This window comes from Symphalangus syndactylus, chromosome 19, assembly GCF_028878055.3.
Source record: "Symphalangus syndactylus isolate Jambi chromosome 19, NHGRI_mSymSyn1-v2.1_pri, whole genome shotgun sequence".
In the NCBI taxonomy this organism is placed as follows: domain Eukaryota; kingdom Metazoa; phylum Chordata; class Mammalia; order Primates; family Hylobatidae; genus Symphalangus; species Symphalangus syndactylus.
In genome coordinates, this window is record NC_072434.2 from 55,400,021 (window position 1) to 55,423,370 (window position 23,350).

Genomic DNA, 23,350 nt, shown 5'->3' on the forward strand with positions numbered 1-23,350 from the left:
ATAGATGAGAGTCCTGCTTTATGAGAAGGAAGGAGTGATCTTAGTGCATATTGGAAGATGGGTTTCTAACCTCAGTAACATGTGAATACTTCTGTACATTTTTTGGATTCTATTTAATAGATTGAGACTTTGCAAAGTCAAGTGCTGAAATTGGAGTCAGTATAATACAGTGGCCAAAGGTAGAGCCTCTGCCTGAGTTGATACCTGGACATTGCTACTCCTTAGCTGTGTGCCCTTTAACACATTACCTTTGTATGCCTTCGTTTCATCATCTGTAAAATTAATGCATTTGGTTGCACTTTTTAAGCTGTATTAATCTCCTTCCTGACTGTAATACATAGTATACTATACATAATTGAGGCAGCAAAAAGTAGAAGTTAAAAGAAGGACTGTGTAGTCAGACTGCCTGGATTTAAATTTCGGCTTCATCATTTACTAGCCCTGTGACCTGGGGCAATTTGCTTAGTCTCAGTAAGCCTTCGTTTCTTTGATGTAAAGTGGAGATAGTAGTAATAACTACCACATAGGGTTTTGTGATTAAATTAGATTATATGTATAGGGTACTTAGAATAATCCTTAGAGATCTTCAACATAGGAAGCATTCAACAAATGATAATGGTGATATATATGATATTTTATCACAAAGAAACTTGTGCCTTGGGGTCCTTATTGTAGGAATCGGTGTTGATTATATAATCCCATAATGTGTGAACATGATCCCTAGACATGTTCTCTCTGAGCAAGAGATTCATGCATTGTAGTATGTGCATGGATAGGTCTATAGAGAATCTTTGATTCTCCTGAAATAGTAGGCCAGACTTGGGGGAATGCATGTTTATATGGAGAAGATCTATTTTTTCATTAATGCTCTACGACCTTACAAAATTCAAGAAGTTAGTGTGCATAATAATCTTGTAGATGTACATGAGGCTATTAGTGAGCATAAACAAAAAATCTGGCTGCCAGTGTCTATTAGTCAGTTTTCACACTGCTATAAAGAATACCTGCAACTGGGTAATTTATGAAGGAAAGAAGTTTAATTGACTCACAGTTCTGCATGGCTGGGGAGGCCTCAGGAAACTTACGATCATGGCATAAGGCAAAGGGGAAGCAGACAGCTTCTGGGACCTGGCTGGCACCCCCATAATACAGTCCTCTCCCGCTAGGTCCCTCCCTTGACACAATTCGAGATGAGATTTGGGTGGGAATACAGAGCCAAACCCTATCACAGTGACTTAAGGAATAAAGCCATTTGTTATCCGATATAACAGAAACTCAGAGGGTGTGGTCCCAAGATCAGTGCAATAGTTCAAAGTTGTTATCAGGGGCTCAAGTTCTTTCTTTCAGCCCTCTGCCATCCTTAGATTAATTGCTTCATGGTCCCAGGATAGCTGCTATAGATCCAAGTATCACACCTTCATAGAACTTCATGGAAAACAGAAAGAAGCCAGGGCAGCCAGGATGATAAGAAGAGGTTTCCTTGCTTGTCTCCTTTCTTTGATCAGAGGTTATTTTTTTTTTTCCCAGAAGGAACTCCCACAAAGCAAGACACCCACCTACCCTCTGTTTATTCTTATTTTGCCAGGACTGTATCATATTGCCATTTCCAGCCAGAAGGGAGTCCAAGAAAGCAAGTATCTGGCTTTTTCAGCATCTCTGAGGAAAGTGGGCAAGAAAAGCCCGTGTAAGGGAAAAAACTTCCTATATGTCAAAGCACTAATGAAAATGTGAGAGCTCATTGCCTTAAGAGAGGTCACACAAAATACCTGAATTGGGGGAGGGGGTGTTTTGTGTTAAGAAACAGACATCCAGAGAAGGACCAAGGGAATTAGGGAGGGCTTCAAGGACCTTCAAGATGCCTTACCCTAAACAGGCGTCTTTCCTTGGTGACTCATGCAGAGGAAGTGGCTGGATTCCAAATATGTGTGTAGAAAAACTGCCATGGAAGAGACAGCCATTTGTTCATGTTTTCAGCTGCTGACTCTGACCCAAATCTGCCCTCCCCCAATCCTCAGCTGCTGGTACCGATGCATCCTTTTGGGAGCTGGACCATGAGCTCTGCCAGGAAGAAGGTGCCCATCTCAATGGCTCCCTGCTTCAATCTCCAAGCAAGCTGTTTCCAGAGAAGGGGAGCAGCACACACAATAGTAACAGGTTTAGTAATTAGCAGCAGCCCTGGGGCCATGCAACACTTCTAAAAAGACAACGTGGTTCAATAAGATCTGCCACGACCCCTGAGAATGTTCTAGATGGAAAGACAGGTGGGGATCTCCAATGCTGATGACATAGAGGCCTTTCACCCTCAGTGGTTAGAGGGCACAGGTTAGGAAATGGGGAACAAAAGCAAAACAGGTGGACACGGAGGCTGTGTTTCTGTTGTTGATGGAAGACCACATTTTTATACATGATCTTGGCAAAGTGTGCTATACTGTAAAGAGCAGGCAGGGAATCCATAGAACTGTGATGGTGCAGTCCTTTCAAAATAAACATGCAAAATGTGAAAACACAACGTAACAAGCCCATGTCTTTACCCATCTCTTTTATCCTCAATCCAGAGGCTGAGGAATTTGATGAAAATTCATTTTTTTTTTGCAAATTAATTGGTAAACAAAAAGTTGAAAGTTTAATACTGCATTTATTATATTGAGTCAAAGTGCCCTGTGCATATTTTCTCTAATAGAAGGTGGAAGAATTCAATGAGATCAGTGAAGATATTTTTTATCTCCCTTGGGAGGCAAAGGGGAAGCAGGCACCTTCTTTACAAGGCAGCAGGGAACTAGCGAGTGCCACACAGAGGAGGTAAATTTTGATCTGATTCTCGAAGGCTGAGCAGGAACTTGCCTGGTTTATGGAGGTATATCAAGATTGTGGAGGTGTTAGGTATCCTATCTACCAGAGTATTTTAAGCTGTGGGACAGCATCTAAAGGTCATAAAGTTGTAAAATTCAATGAATATGTGACATTTTGTTTACTTAGTACTTCTCTCCTTTTCTTTAGAAAGAAACAACCAATTTTCTTTTTCTGGAGGATCTTCTTTACCAAACCTGAATTGTGTGGTTGGTTTGGAGCTACCATTCAGTTCCACCCCCTTAAATGCAATTAACTGATCTAGGAGTATGCAAGTCACTCTCTCTGGACCAATCAAAGTCTTCCCTGGGATTTTTTTTTTTTTTGAGTTGCAGCTGGGAGATTTCAGTCAGCATCTTGCTGGAGACAAAGTGAGAGATGCTGTGTGCAATTTGTAGATGGCTCTGACCTTGCCATTTGGAAATACTCCAGACTACAGGAGACAGAAACCCTATTCAAATACACTTAGATACAAATGGCATTGACTGTAAAAATTACAAACGCATAGTCCATGTCTGTCTCTCCTTGCTGGTTGATCTTCACAAAAGCAGACTAGGCACTTTCAAATGGTGGCACTCAGTATCAACAATGACTTCCATTGTCATTCCAATGAGAAAATAAAATCTCATTGAGGTTGAGGGAGGGTGAGAGGCAGGCAAAAAAATAAATAAATAAGAAAACTTCGTATTAGACTAGTGTTTCTCAAATGTTGATGTACCTGTAAATCACCTGGAGATCTTCCTAACATGCAGATTTTGACTTAATAGATCTGGAATGGTACCTGAGACTTCATTTCTAATAAGCTCCCACGTGAGGTGGATGCTGCTGTTTCAAAGACTACTCTTTGAGTAACGCAGTGTTCAAAGATAATGCTTAAGGATTCAGCAAATATGAAAAGATGGTACAGCATAAGGTGGCATGGGAGTGGGGTAGAAGTGAGCTGTGATTTTCAATAGGATAATTAGAACAGGCCCAGAGAGGTAATCTTTGAGCATACTTGAAAGAGGTCATTCTATTTACGTGACCAAAAGAAATTGTGTTTTTTTTTTTTTTTTTTTTTTTTTTTTTTTTTTTTGAGACAGAGTCTCGCTCTGTCGCCCGGGCTGGAGTGCAGTGGCGCAATCTCGGCTCACTGCAAGCTCCGCCTCCCGGGTTCACGCCATTCTCCTGCCTCAGCCTCCGAGTAGCTGGGACTACAGGCGCCCGCCACCGCGCCCGGCTAATTTTTTGTATTTTTTAGTAGAGACGGGGTTTCACCGTGGTCTCGATCTCCTGACCTCGTGATCCGCCCGCCTCGGCCTCCCAAAGTGCTGGGATTACAAGCGTGAGCCACCGCGCCCGGCCTAAGAAATTGTGTTTTAAGAACACATATTAGTTAACTACTGCTGCATAACAAATTACTCCAACATGTAGCAGCTTAAAAGAGCAAACATTTATAATCCCACAGCTTTGACGGGTCAGTTGAGCTGGGTCCCCTTGCTCAGGACCTCTCACAAGACTGCAATCAAGGCATTGGCCAGAGCTGCTCCCGTCATCGCAAGGTTCACCCAGGACGGATCTGTTTCCAAGCTCACTCAAGGGGCCGTTGGTGGACCTCAGTTCCTCACGTGCTGTTGGACTGGGGATCTCAGTTCTTCTTAGGCTGTTTGCCGGAGGCTTCCCTTGGTTCCCTGTCATGTGGCCTCCTGATAGGGTGGCTCACAGATATGGCAGCTGGCTTCCATCAGAGCAAGCTAATGAGAGGGAAAGAGATGGAGAGCAAGATGAAAGTCAGGGTCTTTCTATAACCTGATTTGTCAAGTGACATCCCATTACTTTGGCCATATTCCATTTATTACAAATAAGCATACTTGCTTACAAGTAAGTCACTAAGTCCAGCCCACACTCAGTGAGGAGACTACCAAAGGCGTGAATATTACTAGGCAGGTATCATTCGGGCCCATTTTAAGGTGGCTGCCACAGCACATATTTGCCCGTTACCTCAGAATCTGAATGTCTATGCCCTTATGTAGGTTGCTGTCACTGTTGGTTTGTTTAGCAAAGAGGATCATGGGAATTTTTTGGCTCCCAGCAGAAACTAGGAATGGCCCAAATGGTTCTCACAGAACAACTTTACTTTGGCCAATCTTCAACTTTTGAGGTAGATCCAAGCTTTTTTTTGTTTTTTGTTGTTTTTTTCTTTTTGAGACATCCTAGCAGAGGCTGGTAGGCCACCTGAGAGCTTGTGGGCAGCTGAGCTCTGACTGACCCCCTGGCCATTTTAGCGCTGCCAGTAAAATTGCCTGAGGAGCCTGCCAAGGAGACAGATGCTGCTGCTGGAGAAACACCTTCTGTAGCCTGGCATTTGTCCGGTAATTGCTCTCCAAGAGAAAATAAAATCTTCATATGAGGGGGAAGGTGGATGGCTCCTGACTGTCAAGTGTAGAGATGATTTAGAACAAGTGCTGCAAATAAAATGCACAAGATTTTATTACAAAATAAAATACATTTGTATAGATCTAAGATTTGACTCTTTAAAAATCCACTGACTTAGGAAGTGCTTCTTGTTTTCTAGGAATAGAATAATACACAGTAAATTGGATTATGTACAAAATGCCTCACCTGTTTTCTCTCTCCTGTTCTGTTTGAAGTCATATTTCTTTTGCAGTAGTCAGAGCCACTATTTCCTCTGCCTTATAGATTCATTACGTAGACACAGCACTGGTTTAGGACTGGGCAATAGGCTCCGTCACTTACTAAGAAGGAATTTAAGCTTTTGTCTACAGTTTTCTGATCTTTAAATTGGGATAGTAATACACCTGTCATAAACTTGTTTTAAAAGTGAATAAAGTTACCCCAGAAAAAGTTCCCTGCCATATTGAAGATACTTAATAAATAGGGTCTCTATAGCTGCTATACCTGTACTTACAATAACAATGGTGGGAGGAGTTTATAGTCTTTCAACATAGGAAAACCAAGGCCCAGAAGGTTTAAGGTGTTTCTTAAAGATCATATAATAGGTGGCCAGGCGCGGTGGCTCACGCCTGTAATCCCAGCACTTTGGGAGGATGAGGCGGGCGGATCACGAGGTCAGGAGATCGAGACCATCCTGGCTAACATGGTGAGACCCTGTCTATACTAAAAGTACAAAAAATTAGCTGGGCATGGTGGCAGGCGCTTGTAGTCCCAGCTACTCGGGAGGCTGAGGCAGGAGAATGGCATGAACCTGGAAGGAAGAGGTGTCAGTGAGCCGAGATCGTGCCACTGCACTCCAACCTGGATGACAGAGCAAGGCTCTGTCTCAAAAAAGAAAAAAGATCATATAATAGGTAAGCTTTCCACCATCTATCCATGCATCTATTTACCCACCCACGTACCCACCTAACTATCCACCCATCTGTTCATCCAGCAAATATTTTTTGAGGTGTGCCCTCCGATGATGCTATATTCATTGCAGTGGCTATAGTGACAAAGAACTCAGGTAAACTGGTGCTCTCAAGAGGTTAAGACAGACAATAAGCAAACTCATTATTAGAATTTACGTGGAATAAGTACTACATAATAAATAGTTTGAAATGATACAGTAACTGGTATGAGGACACAAGGAGGCAATTTTAGTTTGGGTGACCTTGGAAAGCCACTTTAAATAAGTGACATTTGAGTGGAAACCTATAAGACAAGAAGGAGCCAGGAGAGGAAACACAACTGCAAAGACCCTGAAGCAGAAAGGACAGAAGAAGTGGGGTGGTGGGCATTTCTCAGATCAGATAGGGTATCTGTAGTTATGCCAGGAGAAAATTTGGTTAAACAAATTATAGAATTTCTGGTCTTATTTAAAGTAAGTGCCCTTGACAAAGGGCTTTTCAAAGTTGTTAATATTTATTATGATATCTCAAGGGATCAGGGGCTATTATATTATTGTTTTGAGAACTATTTGACCATGGATCCATCCTCTCTTTTCCTCCCTGCTTCCTTCCCTTCTTCCCATCTGTGTACCTGTTCGTCTGTCCTTTTTTTCCATCTGTTCATCCCTTGCTTTGTGTGTGTGTGTGTGTGTGTGTGTGTGTTTCTGAGACAATGTCTTGATATGTTGCCCAGGCTGGCCAGGGACTCCTGAGCTCAAGCGATCATTCTGCCTCAACTTCCCAAGTAGTTGGGACCACAGGTGTGCCCCACCAGGCCTAGCTTATCCCTTACTTATTTTTAAAGAGCATCCTTAAGAGATAGAGTTCTCTGTGGGAAACCTTGGTAAATTGCTTAGTGAACATTCATTAGATCCTCTGAGCCCCATGACATCCCTAATGTAAGTAGGGATTGGCATTCCATACTGCAGAAAAGAGAACTGGGGCTTGGAGTGTTAAGGACCTGCCAAGCCTCTGATGGAAGTTGAACCAGGTCAGCAAATCACATGTGAGACTCCAAGTCAGGTGCTCTTCCCCAAACTCTGGCCACAGCTCCAGCTTCAGCTGACAGAGCCTGGGACATTGATTTTTCTAAGTGCTCTGATATTTTGATGTTTGTCAAAAATTAATAACAAGGACAATTTTGATAAAGTTTCCGCTTGGTGGGAAAATGTTTCCTTTTATGTCTGTTGTCAGTATTAAGTATGCGTATCTATTGAGAACAACCATATTCTCATAGCTATTGGGATATTTTGAGGAGCTGAGTGAGTAAATTGCACAGGGAACAAACTCGTGTCTCTCCTGCCAAAAGATGCAGAATCCTGTTTTCTTTGAAGCATGGCTGTCTTGGTCCTTTTGGACTGCTATAACAGAATGCCATAGATTGGGTGGTTTGTAAATAACAGAAATTTACTTCTTACAGTCCTGGAGGCTGGAAAGTCCAAGATCAAGGCTCCAGCAGATTCAGTGTCTGTGAGAATCCACTTCCTGGTTCATAGATGGCACCTTCTCACTGTAACCTCACACGGTGGAAGGGGTGAGGGTCTTCTCCGGTCTTTCCTGTAAGAGCACGAATCCCATCACCTTCCAAAGGCTGCACCTCCAAATTCCATCATCCTAGGGATTAGGTTTCAATGTATGAATTTGTGTGTGTTTGCAGGGAGAGGGGGCATAAACAATTGTCTATGGAAATGGCTAAATTACATTTTCTGAATAATAAACATAATATAATGTTAACAACCACTGACTGAACATCTGCTGGAACAGGCATGGTGGGAGGTCAGTTTTGTATTAAACTGCTCACCCTAACAACATCTTGAGTGGCAAGTGCCATCAATTCCACTTTTCTATTATGGAAACTGGCCAGACCGGGGCCAACTTACCCCTTCCTCATAGCAGGCACAGTGCCTCAGGCCCCTACTGTATTTTTGAGGTCCCACAAATAGATTTTCACTTCTTTTAAACTCAGAAGAAGGAAATGGACTTTTAGGGTCAAAGATTATGCTTGTCATGATACCAACACAGTAATTGAATACAATTTTTTAACACATTTTGTAAAGAAAGGAGCCTATGAAAGAAGCAGTGCTCAGACCCCCTGTCATATTGTGGGGACCAGGCTAGGGCTCGGGGAAGTTGCAGTTCATTCAAAGCCATGCAGGAGAGATGGGCAAAGCAGGACCCACACAGACTCAAACCTGTGCTATTTTCCTGCCACACCTCGAGGCCTCATTCTCAATTGGCTTTACCCCACACTCTCTAGCTTTCAGCCTCAGCATCATTTCCACAGAAACAGTGAGTGCCTAAAAACTGGGGCACTGCATCCTTAATTTTAGCACCCCATCTGCTCCTGGATAACGACAGACAGAAATGCACAAAACCTTCTTTTCTGAGAGCCTCATCCCAGGATTTCTGAGCAAGTGTTCAGGCCCACCCAGGGCTTCATGAGAGCAAGCGTGGCCCTGACCTTGTTGAAGTGGACAGTTCAGTCCAGCAAAAGCGTCCCTCCCTGTTCCATTAGGCCAAGTGTGGAACCGTCCCCCTGGAACTCTGAGATAATGAGCAAGTGGAGAAACAGGTGGAAAGCAATAGTGCTGGAGTTTGCACACTCCACTGATGCTCACCAGCCACTGCTGCAAATGAGAACCTTTGGGAAGTTTGGCCCTCATTTCCCTGCACACTGAGAGGTCAGTGTGAATAGGGGCCATTTTACATTCAAGGCACAAGACACTGTCCTCCAGTAAATGGAGTTTTAATAAAGCCTTTGTATGATTCCGGGTATCACAACAACTAAATCAGATCCTGGATGCATTAGCCTGGGCTCTGGTGATGTTCCCTATGGCATTTCACTTATGATGTGACACTTACTACCTTTGCCTGAGTTCATCATCGGGAAGAGGTTTCTAAATTATTGTAGATGGCATCTGCTTAGATAAAATTATGTGTCCCCTCTTTGGACTTCACTTTCTCCAGTGGTAAAATGAAAGACTTAGGTTATTTCTAAACTCTCATCTAGTTCTGGATTTTATTTTTTGAGTGACTACTAAGGGAGAGACCCCAAGTTAAGGGCTGGGGTCGTGTTGTGGGGATCACATGAGATCATGGATGGAATAAAAATGTGTAAATCTTATTCACCTTTCTTTTGACAGAGAATAACAACAGTCAGTTATGAAGGAACAACTGTGGACTCAAGGACTTTAGATACCTCCCCCTCCCTTGCCACAATACTAACGTCGCAAGATAAATATTAGTAACATTTCAGAGATGAGAAATTTAGGTTCAGGGAGGTTAAGAAACCATAACGTTTAGTGCCAGGAATTAAGTAGAAGACTGACTTCACCTTGTGGCCTTCATTATTTTTACCATCACCATCATCATGTTTATTGCCATTGTATTATGGTCACAAGAAAGATGCATTCACATGGATGGTAACACAAACACAGTCAATATCAAGTTATATTGGCTTGAGTTAAGGAGTCCGCTGATGACCTTTGCCTGGACATAGACTGTGTAAGAAATAAAGGGTGTGGGACATTCCGAGTGTTAGAGCATCCAGAAAAGTTAACTTTTCCAGATGAGTTAAACTGAATCTTCATTTATCGGGAGCAAGGTCCAGGGCCATAAACACATGCTCCCTAATATAACTGAATGTCTTTCCTCCCCTTCAGACACGTTGCAGCCAAGAAGCGGTGTGTGTGTGTGTGTGTGTGCGCGTGTGTGTGTGTGTGCGTGCGTGTGTGTGCGTGTGCGTGTGTGTGTGTGTGTGGTGGTTGGCAGGAGGTGGGGAAGAACAACTCCCATCATTCTAAGCTACACAGTTTGATGTCTGATTTTTTTTTTCTTTTCATTTTCACAATTCTAAGCTTGGGGCATTTGATGACTTAAATGGCTGCCTCAGTTTCCCAGTGTGCCCAGGCTTCAGGAATCCAAACTAATCTAGTCTGTGGAGACACCTAGAGAAACAGGACAAGTTTAATCTTGCCACCTTCAGATTGAGCTTTGTCCTCACGTGGGACTGCTTAGCAATCATGATGACAGAGTGTACTTTGTTCCATCATCCCGCCTAGCCCACTATGTCATTAGAACAGCAACAACCATTATGAGGCCGTGTTGCCCTTCTCACGCTGGGTGACGCTTAACAGCTGTCATTTTCTCGGGGCCATCACATGAGCAAATTGGAGCAGTGGGCTTTTGGGGTCACAAAGACATTTTCAAATCTGAGTTCTGCTGCTTCTCTGTCAATCTGGCTGTCTATCTGTCTGTCTATCATCTATCTATTTTTTTTTAGAGATTGGCTCTTGCTCTGGCAGCTAGGCTGCAGTACAGTGGCACTCTCATCACTCAGTGCAGCCTCAAATTCCTAGGCTCACACACTCCCCACCTCAGTCTCCCAAGTAGCCGGGATTACAGGAGTAAGCGACCACGCCCATCTCTCTATCTGTGTTTTCTTGAGTAAGAACTTTAACTCTCTGCATCTAAGTTTCTTATCTATGACATGGAAATGGAACTATTAAACCCTTACAGTTGTTCTGCAGAGAAATGACAGTCGCATTTTGAAGCTATCTCACCACAGTGATGGGAGCAGGGTTAGTGGGATAGACGAAATGAGATTATTATTGTTCTTTTTTTTTTCTTTTACAAATGAGGAAAGGGAGCCTCACAAAAGTTTTCCTTTCCAGAGTTGCCTGAGGAGTGATTGGCAAAGCCAGCCCGGAAAACCCTAGCCTTCTGGGCACAATTGCTTACTTCCTGCTAGACTGCGAGCCACTTAGCAGCGAGGACTCTGCCATACTTTCCATCTCTAGGGCCTGGCTCTGGCATCCACGTTGTTGATCTCATCCTTTACTTCTTTTTCCCTCTCCTCTGTGTCCTATACTAGCATCTCCACTGTTCTTTGATGAAAGTGCTTGGCTCATTTCTGCCTCAGAGATTTTGGGGCTTGCTGTTCCCTCCGCCTCAAATGCTATTCCTGAAGATCTCTGCATGGCACACACCTTCACCCTCTTAAAAGTTTTGCTCCAACGTCATCTCAGTATGGACTTCACTAACTACTCATTAAAAAGACTTACTCCCCTCCAGCACTTCTTATAGCCCTCCCATCCTTATTTTTCTTCATAACACTTACCAATACCTGACATATTGTATACTTGATAGACTTGATTGATTTATTGTCCACCAACCTTCACTAGAACATAAGCTGTGTCCTCAGAACTGAACAATGTATGGCAAACAGCCGGCAGTCTGTAAATTGAAAGAGCAAATAAATGTGTTTGGAGTGGCTGGGGTCTGTGCGTGAATGCCTCTTGCCCTGATGATGTTTGTGGCAGAACACTAAACTGCGTCTCCCCATGTGATTGATTGCTCCTTGCCAAACTTCTTCTCTGGTGATCACTGAAAGTCACTAATTGTGATCTCAGCTGTGTACTTTGTCCTTCCTTCTTTGTGGGGTGGCTTTGAGCTCCCACAAGGGCAAGGAGCGCTGTCTGTTCTGGAGCTTTGCTCTGCAGCATGATCAACATGGGTAATGTAGTATTTAACTTAATTTTTTTTTTCATCTCTGAGTAGAGCTCTTTACTAGAAATTAATTTGCCCAGGTTGTTGGGGTTTGTTTGCTTTCAGCTGCTGAGTTACTTCTTCTGTGTCTGAGTTCTTTCTTGCCTGTGCCTGGAGTTCTAGGAAAATGTTTTCTAGAGTGCTAGAAAACATTGAGTTTTGGTAAGTTATGTTACCTGAGTTTTGGTAAATTATGTTGTGTACAAAAGGCTACCTCTAAAGTGTGGGCAGAAGTCTTATCATGCTTTAATTCTTTTAAAAGACACTTTTATGCTTTTTGAAATGTTTAAAAACAAACATTTTGGAGCAGAAATCCTAAAAGTGAATGAAGCTAGAAATTGCCTAATAATACAAATCATATGGAAGTATTCTCTGTGGCAGATGTTATGAACGATGGGCTCAGCGGACCACAGTGGTGTCAGAAGTGGACTAAAGATCAGGTGACCTAGTTAATTGATCTGTGTAACTCACTCATTGTGTAACTTCAGGCAAAGCATTCGATCTTTCTAAGATCGTTCTTCATCTGCAAAGTACAGACTCCAGGCCAGGGGTATCCAATCTTTTGGCTTCCCTGAGCCACGTTGGAAAAAGAAGAATATCCTTGGACCACACATAAAATACACTAATGATAGCTGATGAGCTAAAAAATGTCACAAAAAAATTTCGTAATATTTTAAGAACGTTTATGAATTTGTGTTGGGTCGCATTCAAAGCCATCCTGGGCTACATGTGGCTGGCAGGGTGCTAGTTGGACAAGCTTGCTCTAGGCTATGGGTCTAGCTGATATCCGAGTTTTTTTTTTTTTTTCATCTTTAAAACCCTAGACTAGAAGCCTAAAGACTTTGATCTTAGCTTGGTTACAGCCATTTACTAGCACTGGAGGTCTGAGTAAGTCAGTTTCCTTCCCAGAGCCTCAGTTGCTCAGTCTTTAAAATGAGCACTGAGATTCCTATTTTGTGTTTTTCTGAGGGTATTGAGAGAACTTCATTTGGACACACAGATGGAAAAGTACTTTTTAGCCATACAGTCTTCTTATTATTAGAAGCCATTTCTTATTTTACTGTGATTTTGTGGCAATATGCCACCAGAATGATTGGATAAAAGTTAGAAGATGAAAAGTCAGTGCACATAGTACTGACAATTTTTAAATTGTGCTGTTAAAACATACTGGGTTTTTGTTTCCTTTTTGAATTTTTTTTTAAATCCCCACTTTACATCTTAAGTTCTTGACTTGAGCTTTGGGAAAGTGTTCACAGCTTTCATAAAATTTTTCAAAGGAGTATTTGATATACCAATTTTTTTCAACCCTGTGATTTTCTGTGGGTGTTTCCCCCTAGAATTCCTGAGAGGAGGAGATCTTTTCATGCTTCTTCTGATCATATATCCATTCCTCCTTGCATGGACATTAACTGGTAATATCTAGAGAATCACAGATGTCAAGAGAATGACTGTTTGCAGGATTAGCTTGCTGCTCTCTGCAAGCTGAAAGCTAATGGGCACCTAATCAAGGCTGGCTCATTTTTTAGGGATAACCCAATTACAAATCTGGATGAACCGACCTACTAGTTTGGCTCTTGGAAGCCATTTAGCATTCTGTTATCTTTATTTTGGTCTTCTTATCTCTAAAGAATACTTCTAATTTAGACTGTAAATTTTAATGAGCAAAGGTTGAAGTTCCCTCCAGAGGGGAAGAAGCATTATTATTCAGGTTAGTGACCCCACAGCTCTCATCAGGTGGCTGGGCACAGGTGCAGAGATTCAACAGATGGGACAGGAGGTGTAGTCTAGATTCAGCAGATGGAGGAGGCCTGGTCTGGGAGGTGTGGTCTAGATTCCATAGCTAGGGAAAGAAGGTGGTCTAGGAGGTGTGGTCTAGATTGAATTGACAGGGAAGAGGGTGTGGTCTATATTCAACATACAGGAAAGGGGTGTGGCCTAAATTCAACAAACAGGAAAGGGGGTGTGGCCTAGATTCAACAGGAAAGGGGGTGTAGTCTAGATTCAACAGACAGGGAAGGGGATGTGGTCTGGATTCAACAGACATGCAAAGAAGGTGTGGCCTAGATTCAGCAGACAGGAAAGGGAGTGTGGTCTAGATTCAACAGACAGGCAGGGAGTGTGGCCTAGATTCAACAGAAAGGGAAAAATGATGTGGCCTAGACTCAGCAGATGGAGAAGAAGGTGTGGTCTGGGAGGTGTGGTCTAGATTCAACAGATGGGGAAGGAGGTGTGGTCTCACCAGCTGGGGAAGAGTGGGGAAGATTGTGGGCAACTCACCTACTAGCAACAGGTCCTGCTCTTTCACTATCATTCAGGGTGGCAGTACCTGTACTAGGGCTGATAATCTAATTAAGGTAGTATAATATAGAGTCAGAAGTCAGGTGGTATTTACAAGGTACAGAAGAGATCTTGGACTCAAAAGGCATGGAGTCCAGTCCTATTTAGCTGGAAAATCTGTGGCTTATATCATCTCCAACCACGGTAAAATGAGGACAGCACCATGAAGATGAAATGAAAGCACAAAAGAGAGGGCATTTGGCAAACCGTGACAGTCGTTGTTAGAAAGGAAATGTCAAATGAGTGCACAAAGAGGGACCCGAGGGGACCCTCCTAAAACCTGCAAGATCCTTTCCTTTCACTGTTGCTATGTTCTGACAAGGTTTGTTGTCTTCCTGTTAAATGGGAGGTGAGTGTGGAGTGGAGAAAGCGAGTTGTTTGGGCCTCAGGCCTCAACCTCCACTTGAAGCCTACACAAGCTCACCTTTGCTACCCTGCAGAGAAGGCAAAAGGAGTCAATGACGAAATGTCAGAAAAGCACTTGGGGGCTTTTAGAAATTCTCACCAGGTAAGATTGCACTCACATAGTATCAAATATACAGAGCTGCCATGGTCGTATCATTAATTATTTTATTGTTTTTATTATTAGTAATACTTCATCCAAAGAGTCCATTTTTAAAAATGTTGTTGGATATGCTTAAGTAAATGACCATAATATTTCTTTTAAAGCTTCGCATAAGAGCAGGCTACCCAGAAGCCTTGTACTTGGCAAGCAGAAATGAATCTAAACTGTTTTCCGAATTTACCAAGTGCTTGCCTGAACAGACAAGGAGCCTGGGGGATTTCTTGTGGGAGTGATGAGTTGTGAATCCCAATATAAGATGTGTGTAAAAAAAAAAAAAAAAAAAAAGCCTGTTCTAAGACAGAAAAGAAGTTTCTGAGTGTTTGGCAAAACAGGGTATTTTTAAACTGAGAAAAAAATAGGATTGTGGGGATTTCAAAGATTTTGTGATTTTATTTATCAGCTAATATATATGTGAAGCTTTCTTGCATCTTACTGGCACAAAGGCAAAGGAAGATGCGAGAGAAATAGAAGACCATCTATGCCTTCAGGTGGCCTTCAGGCTCATTGAAGGGCAAGATATAGGTAGATAAGAAATGACAATTTATGAAGGCAGTATGGTTTTATGGAAACATTGTGATATTTGGAATGAGATACACTTGGGTTCTGGATCTGGATTCACCATAGGAATGGGACCCGGGACTTGATACTTCATCACTTCTGTGCCTGTGTTTCCACCACTACAAAATGGGAATAATCATACTTGCCTTCCAAGATTGTAAAGAAGTAACGGCACGGGGAATGTATACACTGCTTAGCACAGAACGTGAAGCCTAGTAGGTTCTCGTGAATGCCATTGTTTTCTTTTCTTCATTTCTCCCTTCTGTTTTATGCTCTGTTACAGGAGACATAAAGACATGCAGTTCCTTGGGAATTTTGAAGAATATAGGCTGTGATAGGAAATTCTTCCTGGAGCAGGAGGGCTTCACCTGGGCCTTTGGCTGTCTTCTGCTTGCCCCTCCAGGGGCTCTCTCTGCCCTATTCTCCTGCTCTGGGAAGCTGACCGGTGTGGACTGCGTCCATCCCTCTTTCATCTGTGAGCCTCCTGACCGTTTGGCCGCTTATGGGGATTAGCCAGTGCTGGGTGCTAGCAGGAGGCTGAGGAGAGGAAAGGAGAGGGAAGTCTCTGTGTTTTTGATCTTCCTTTCAGCTTCTTTCTCCCTGCTCGCTGGCCTTGGGTCTGCTGCCTCCTAGACTGAAGGTCACTGCTCCTTTAAGGAATTGTCTCTACAGGGTTCCCTCCTGGTCTGGTAGCCCTTCGCTCCTCTCATCCCTTCAGGCCTAGGAGAGGTAACAGTTCTGCTCTTCTCTCCCTGGGACACTGCACTGTCCTTTGGGGTTTCTCTTCAACGCAGCCCACTCATGTGTAAATATTATTAAGTCTTCAGAAATAATCTTAATGTGAATGTGTCATCAGTTTCCCGCTGGCACCTCCAAAGGTGAGCTGAGTTTGAATAGGTGAGGAAGTGTGTTATTGGATAACCAAGATGTGCTCTGGGGTCTGTGACCAACCCGGTCTGCTTATAGCTTGTATTTCACGTAAGGATGCTGACCCGAGTTGTGAGTTTGGGGAGATTTGCTGAACTAGAGCCTGAAGATCAGGCTAAGTGAACGTATCAGATTTCTCATCATAGGAGAAATAATTTTTTGGTATTAATAATTGTTTCCTAACTCATTTTGAGAAGTATGGATTAAGTAATCAATGGTTATATGGTATAGCAAATAAAGATCAGAAACACCTTTCTTTTCATTCCAAAGAAGTATATGCAAATGAAATAGAGGGAAGGGAAGGCAAACAATACGTAATGAACACCTTCTCTAGTACCAGGCAATTTGCATATATTACCTTATTTATTCTACTCAGCAACGCTTATGGGTAAGGTACCAATTTCCCTGCTTTACACAGGTTGAAAGGGAGGCTCAAAGACTTCAAGAGATTTGCCGAAGGTCACACATTGGGGACTTGGTGGAGCCACAGTTTGAACTCCCAGAGCAAGTCCGTGAGACGGTGATGCTCATGGCTTTTCTTTGTCAGACACCAGATGACAGTGGTGTAGTTTGGATCTGTGTCCCTGCCCAAATCTCATGCTGAACTGTAATCTCCGCTATTGGAGGTGGGGCCTGGTGGGAGGTGACTGGAAGCGGGAGAGCGGGGGTGGGGGGGAGGTGGATTTCTAATGAATTGTTTAGCACCATCCCTCGATGCTGTCTTCACAATAGTGATTGAGTTCTCAGGATATTTGATTGTTTAAAAGTATGAGGCACCTCCCCATCAAAAAGTGGGCAGAGGACATGAACAGACACTTCTCAAAAGAAGACATTTATGCAGCCAAAAAACACATGAAGAAATGCTCATCATCACTGGCCATCAGAGAAATGCAAATCAAAACCACAGTGAGATACCATCTCACACCAGTTAGAATGGCCATCATTAAAAAATCAGGAAACAACAGGTGCTGGAGAGGATGTGGAGAAATAGGAACACTTTTACACTGTTGGTGGGACTGTAAACTAGTACAACCATTGTGGAAGTCAGTGTGGCGATTCCTCAGGGATCTAGAACTAGAAATACCATTTGACCCAGCCATCCCATTACTGGGTATATACCCAAAGGACTATAAATCATGCTGCTATAAAGACACATGCACACGTATGTTTATTGCGGCACTATTCACAATAGCAAAGAGTTGGAACCAACCCAAATGTCCAACAACGATAGACTGGATTAAGAAAATGTGGCACATATACACCATGGAATACTATGCAGCCATAAAAAATGATGAGTTCGTGTCCTTTGTAGGGACATGGATGAAACTGGAAAACATCATTCTCAGTAAACTATCGCAAGGACAAAAAACCAAACACCGCATGTTCTCACTCATAGGTGGGAATTGAACAATGAGAACTCATGGACACAGGAAGGGGAACATCACGCTCTGGGGACTGTTGTGGGGTGGGGGGAGGGGGGAGGGACAGCATTAGGAGATACACCTAATGCTAAATGACGAGTTAATGGGTGCAGGAAATCAACATGGCACATGGATACATATGTAATAAACCTGCACATTGTGCACATGTACCCTAAAACCCTAAAGTATAATTAAAAAAAAAAAAAAAAAAAAAAAAAAAAGTATGAGGCACCTCCCCTACCCTCTCTCCTGCTCCTGTTTTCACCACGTGAAGCGCCTGCTCCTGCTTTACCTTCCCTTCTGCTATGAGTAAAAGCTCCCTGAAGCCTCCCCAGAACCATGAGCCAGATAAAGCTCTTTTCTTATAAATTACCGAGCCTCAGGTATTTCTCTATAGCAATACGAGAATGGACTAATACAAACGGTGATATATTTAAGGGTTCCGATGACAGGTATAGTTACGTGCATCAGAGCAGGAGCTTCAGGCCGTTTGTTGCAGGCCCTCACAATAAGGAGGACTATGGCATTGTAAGGCCATGCGTAGCAGTAAGGCAGGGAGGAGTTTTTCTGGAGTTAGGAATAGCCATAGAGCCTGGCCTCTTGAACACAGGGTATGACTTTCTAACAGGAAGAATCCTGGGTATCTCTTGGGATTAGGTATCGTGTTGTTCCCACTGCATAGGATTTTGTTTGCTCCCTGCCATTGGGTGCCTTCAGATTCTACTTCTACTGAAAATGATCTCTCTCTTTCCCCTTTCTAATTTTCTGTTTGTTTTTTTCTACCTAGTGGCTTCTGCTAGTCCTCACTTCTGCTAACTCACAACTTCTGCTAGGTCTTGGCCTTGCTGCCTCCTGGCTTCTCCCTGTTCATCTTTTCACATCTGGTCTCTCTACCAGTGGATAGAGTCTGAATTGACAAATTCAAATTCTTGAAAGAGAGACTATGCATATCTTCTTATAATCCAACTTGGATGTAGTTCTTTCTGCCAGGCTGAGCTGTGACTGCTGGTCAGGCAGCAGATTATCCTTGGGGAGGGATCTGTCCCAGGCCCAGCCAGCTGGGACTCGACTGGGGTGAAAGGCAGAGCAAGCAGCAGGGCAGTAACACATACAACTCCTCTGCCGTGTGATGGACATGCTCACAGGCTCCGGAAGCTAGGGAGGAGGCATCTGTGGGGGTCACCATTCTGTCTACCACTGTTGGCCCTCCCACCCAAAGTCAACGTTCATCCTTCATGCAGTATATATCCCCCCATCCCAGGCTCTCTCTGGTCTCTTCTGTTCAAAACCTCAAATGTCATCTAAATCTCGGGAGTTCAAAAGCCCCAGTTTTCATTATCTCAGTCATCTACATCAGTGATTAGGGCTTGAGCATCTTTGGGGAAGGGCATTTCTCTGCTTTCCACCAGCACTTACCATAGTGAGATAAACATTTTATGTGGATTACATCATTTAATACTATAGTCAGATGTGGCATGTATTCAGTCATCGCATTTTGCGGCAAACACATTCAGGCTTGGGGGAGTTAAATGATGTGCCCAACCCTACCCAAGTAGTGGGAGAGGTCATGCCAAGTTCTCTTGACCTTTATTCCTGTGTTTGCCAAACTTGGCTGCATTTTAGAATCACCTGGGAAGCTTTTAAATCTCCTTGTGCCAAGCTGGGTGCAGCGTCATGCACCTGTAGTCCTAGCTACTTGGGAGGTTGAGGTGGGAGGATCCCTCGAACCCAGGAGTTGGAGGCTGCAGTAAGGTATGATTGTACCACTGCACTGTATCCTGGGCAACAGAGTGAGACTCTGTCTCTAAAACATAAAATAAAAAAAAATCCCAGGGCCCATGTTGCACCTCAAACCAATTAAATAAGAATCCAGGGATGGGCATCAGCTGCTCAGGTGATTCCAGCTGTAGCTCCCATTCCGGAGCTGTCCACCGTGCTCTTACTTGTAAGTAGAGGTGTGGTGTCTAAGGAGTGAGTGCAGGTAGGTGTTCAGGGAAGGCTTCCTGTGCAGGGGAGTTTGAGTTTGTAGTGGTTTGCAGGGTGAAACAGTGAGGAGGCTTTTCCACGTTGCTGCTTTGCTCATTACTTTCCAAGTGTGATTGAATTTTTACGTTTTTGTGAGATGGTTCCAATAAATACATTCACAAATCAGGAAACAACAACAAAAAGACATCCTTTGTCAGGGCATCCATTCTCATTTACGGCTTCAGGAAAACATGGTTATGGCTGTTGTGTGTGCTTTTTGTCAGGGAGATAATTGTGGAAATTGGGTTGCTTCCCATCAAGCGCAGATCCTTTTGTGGAGAAAATTTGAGCCATCCATGTATCCATTTTACAGTAATTGAGATTGGACTAGCAAATCATTAGCAAGCTAAAGGAAGATGATAGCCCTTTTTGTCAAAAGGAAGGTGGTAAAAATATGAAGTTTGAGGAGAGAGAGAAGAAAAATAGGTTATCAGTGATGAGAGAAAGCCTGCCACCTGTCTTTCTCTTCCCTCCAGAAGGAGAAGGTGGCATCTATTAGCAGGGACCTTGAGTGGGTCCAGCGGGCAAGGCTCTTACAGGAGAAATCTATTGATGGTCACTGGGACCCAGACAGTCACTGAGAGGCAGACGGTTCAGGATGAGTCCCTGTCCGGGGCACTCGTGAAGTGGAGCAGCTTGGGGACACTAGCTGGGCTTGGTACTCACAGGTGTCGGTTCTGTTCTCTTTCTGATTGTCAACTTTGAAGATAATGAAATGCAGCTTGTGGAAAGGAGAGCAAATAACGGCGGTATATATTTTAGGTAAATCAGCAGGTGAAGCTGCCAAATGCGGCGTTTGTTTATTTAAAATCCCCTTCACAGGGAGGCCCATGTTAAATACTTGTCTTTTCTCCCTGCTAGACCCTAGGGAATAGCAATAGTTCGAGTTACTCAAACACTCTGTGGAGGAAACAGGGATGAGTACAAGGCATTCAGTCTCCAAGAGCGAATAAACACAGTATGCCTGCCTCCTCTCACCTGGCTGATATGGAGTAGGGTTAAAATGAGGAATGGTATCATGGCTAAAAAGGCCAATGAGGAAGGTGCCCCTTTAGAATCCATGTGTTGGGGAGCAGGTGTGATGGGCACCTGAGGTCAGACTGCCCTGGGAGGCTATAGCTATGGCCAGGCCTTGTTTAATCTCGCTCTGTACCTCCAGCATTTACGGAGTCTGCTTACACAGAGTCAGTGTTTAGGAAATGTGTGTTGACCGGATTTGATTGACAGAACCTGTGATTTAATAACTGTGTTCTGAAGGAGTTGGGTATGTTTGCTTTTTACCTTTTTTTTTTTTTTTTTGAAGATTCATTTATCTAGGACCTCTTTGGAAAAGAAAATGGAAGCACATGTGCTTTCAAATTTACTCCCCTCGTGCAGCAGTCTTTTGCTTGGCCCTCCATCCCTGGGTGATTCCTGGACAAGCACCATCTTGTAAGAACATAAACTGTATCAATTGCTCCCCTGTTATCCCACTGTGGTGGCCCCTGTCACCTGTGAGTAGTCAATGAATCAATGAATAATTTTTGAGGTCTTCACCAATGTATGCATTTTGGAATATGGTACATACATGTGCTACTGTTAATCTGCATATTAAATGAATAAACTTTTATTTATTTTTGTAGCTAAAAACAATCTTATGCATTGTAGAGTTTGATTTCCCCACCCCAGTGGATTTTCTTGGGCCTCCTTGGGTTGTACACCACTGGGTTTACGGCACCCCTTTCATGCACCTCACTGGCAGGATCTGAATTCAGGCCCACTGCATTCTGGCCTCTCTCTCCTTCTGCGGACTTGCCTCTTGTTACTACCCAGCCATAATGAGCTGTTTGAGTTCCCAGGATTGATTATGTCTTCTCTCTGTTTCATGCTATCATCCACAGCTTTTCTTCTTAAGGTGACTAACATTTACTTGTCTTCCTGAACTCAGTTCAAGGATCTCCTCTTCTCGGAAGTCTTCCATCTGCATCTCCCCTGTTAACTCTGCCCCACTCCACCCTGTAGCATCTCCAGGTTGAGGCAGTGCCTATCCTCTGCATCCCTGAGAATCCTGTGATTTCTCTCATACCAACTGTTAGCACGCCGTGCAATCACTGTCTCTTTTTCCCTCCCTAACAATTTGAGCTCCTTGCAGTTGGAATTATATCATCTTTATTTCTTTCTGAGCATCTAGAACAGTGGTCTATCAAAGAATAGGTGTTTAATAACTACTTGTTCAATGAATCAGTTGTTTCCTTATTTAAATATTTGTTGCCAGCCAGTACAACATGGCAGGCTCTGTGCCGGGGGCTGGTGTGGACGCAAAGGTGTACAGGGCACATTCCCACTCGGGGTTGGGACAGTTTAAGGCCTGCTGGTGAGACAGACAAACAGCTGTATGACAGGGTAGAGAAAAAGAGGGTGAGGAGAGAAGGGGAGGTGGGAGAAGAGTATGAGCTGAACACAAGGTAAGCAGCTGTGACATTTTATACAGCTTTGTGCATTTTGGTCTCCCGTAAGCCCAGTGAGATAAAAAGGTATTTCCATTTTATAGATGAAGAAATTGAGGCCAAGGCTGGTTAAAGAGCTTAAAGGTCTAAATGTACCTAGCAGTCAATGGCGGAGTCAGGCAGGCTTCCAGCCCAGCCCCTTGGACAGCTTGCTGCTTTACATTTTGCCAACTACTGGTAGATATGTTTTCGTAAAATTAAAGGTGAGAATTTTAGAAGGTTGGATGTAACTGGGGTCCCAAGTATTGAAAACACTAATGGAATTATTTTAGGTTTATACACTTGCTTTTTTCTGACACCCTAAGAGTTTATATAATGAATTTTCATGGTGCTATAAATACTTAATGAGACTGTGTGATCCATTAGTTAAATGAAATGTTGCTAAGTATGCCATGTTGCTGTCAAATAAATTCCTTTAATGTTGCTAAAACCTGGTTCTGGCTTTTGTTAGCTTTGAGTTTGATTACAGAAACACATTGTATTCCCTCCCTCTTTGCCTTGCTGAAGATTGACTGATGTCTGAATAACAAGAGTGCTGCCTTCTGGAACATAGCATTTTATTTTTCCAAAAATACTTTCACATAAACCTGTGAGATTATTCTATTATTTTTCCATTTTACAGATGAGTAAACTGATAAAAAAGATTAGTTTGTTTAATTCAAGATTTTACCTTAGAAAAGTTAGACCATCAGATACTGTGTAGCAAGATCTCACTTATTTATGTTTCGATTTAGTTAATAAAAAGAAAATATGCCTTGTTCATAAACAACTTAAATGGATTTTGGCCACATTGTTTGGACCCTATTTAAAAGTGGTACTACTAGTATTATGCTCTCAGTGTTAGTTTTATGATCTCAGCATACAGTAAGCGATGTGGGATATTCTCTTTCAGAATTTTATAGAGACACTGCTTATGTTGACATTTGTGATACCACGGTGTCAATTTCATGAAAACTGATAGACAGTTTTCTTTCTCCACTTCTGGTCCGGAGGGAAAAAAAGTTCTATAGACTTTGTGAAATTGTAACTGATCTTTTCTCTCTTTGCTTTGGCTTCTAGGAATCTCATAGCCAAACATATAGCCTATCTTCTACAGCCATATCAATGTTTTTGATGTCTTATTCTTGCTTCTGCCTTCATATCCATTTCTAATTTTTTGTGTCTCTTTGCTCCAACTTTCTTGTTTATTTAGTTTATCCTATTGTAGAAAATGGCTTTTATAAGGCTTTCTATAAGTTGCCTAAAATTCTATTT

The 23,350-nt window shown here is 42.9% G+C and overlaps 1 protein-coding gene across 8 annotated transcripts in view; it reads left to right on the forward strand.

Moving 5' to 3' along the window:
- The window catches only part of DAB1 (DAB adaptor protein 1), a 1,047,542-nt gene that overhangs the window by 715,425 nt on the left and 308,767 nt on the right, over positions 1-23,350 (forward strand). The window contains exons 1-2 of one of the 8 annotated variants that reach the window (XM_055234513.2): positions 11,728-11,745; positions 11,844-11,939. The exons of 6 other annotated variants lie outside the window; for them this stretch is intronic. The gene's annotated coding sequence lies outside the window, so the exon portion shown is untranslated. Of the gene's footprint in view, positions 1-11,675; positions 11,746-11,843; positions 11,940-23,350 lie in introns of those variants that run through there. One more of the 8 variants, XM_055234514.2, reaches the window with a different exon arrangement.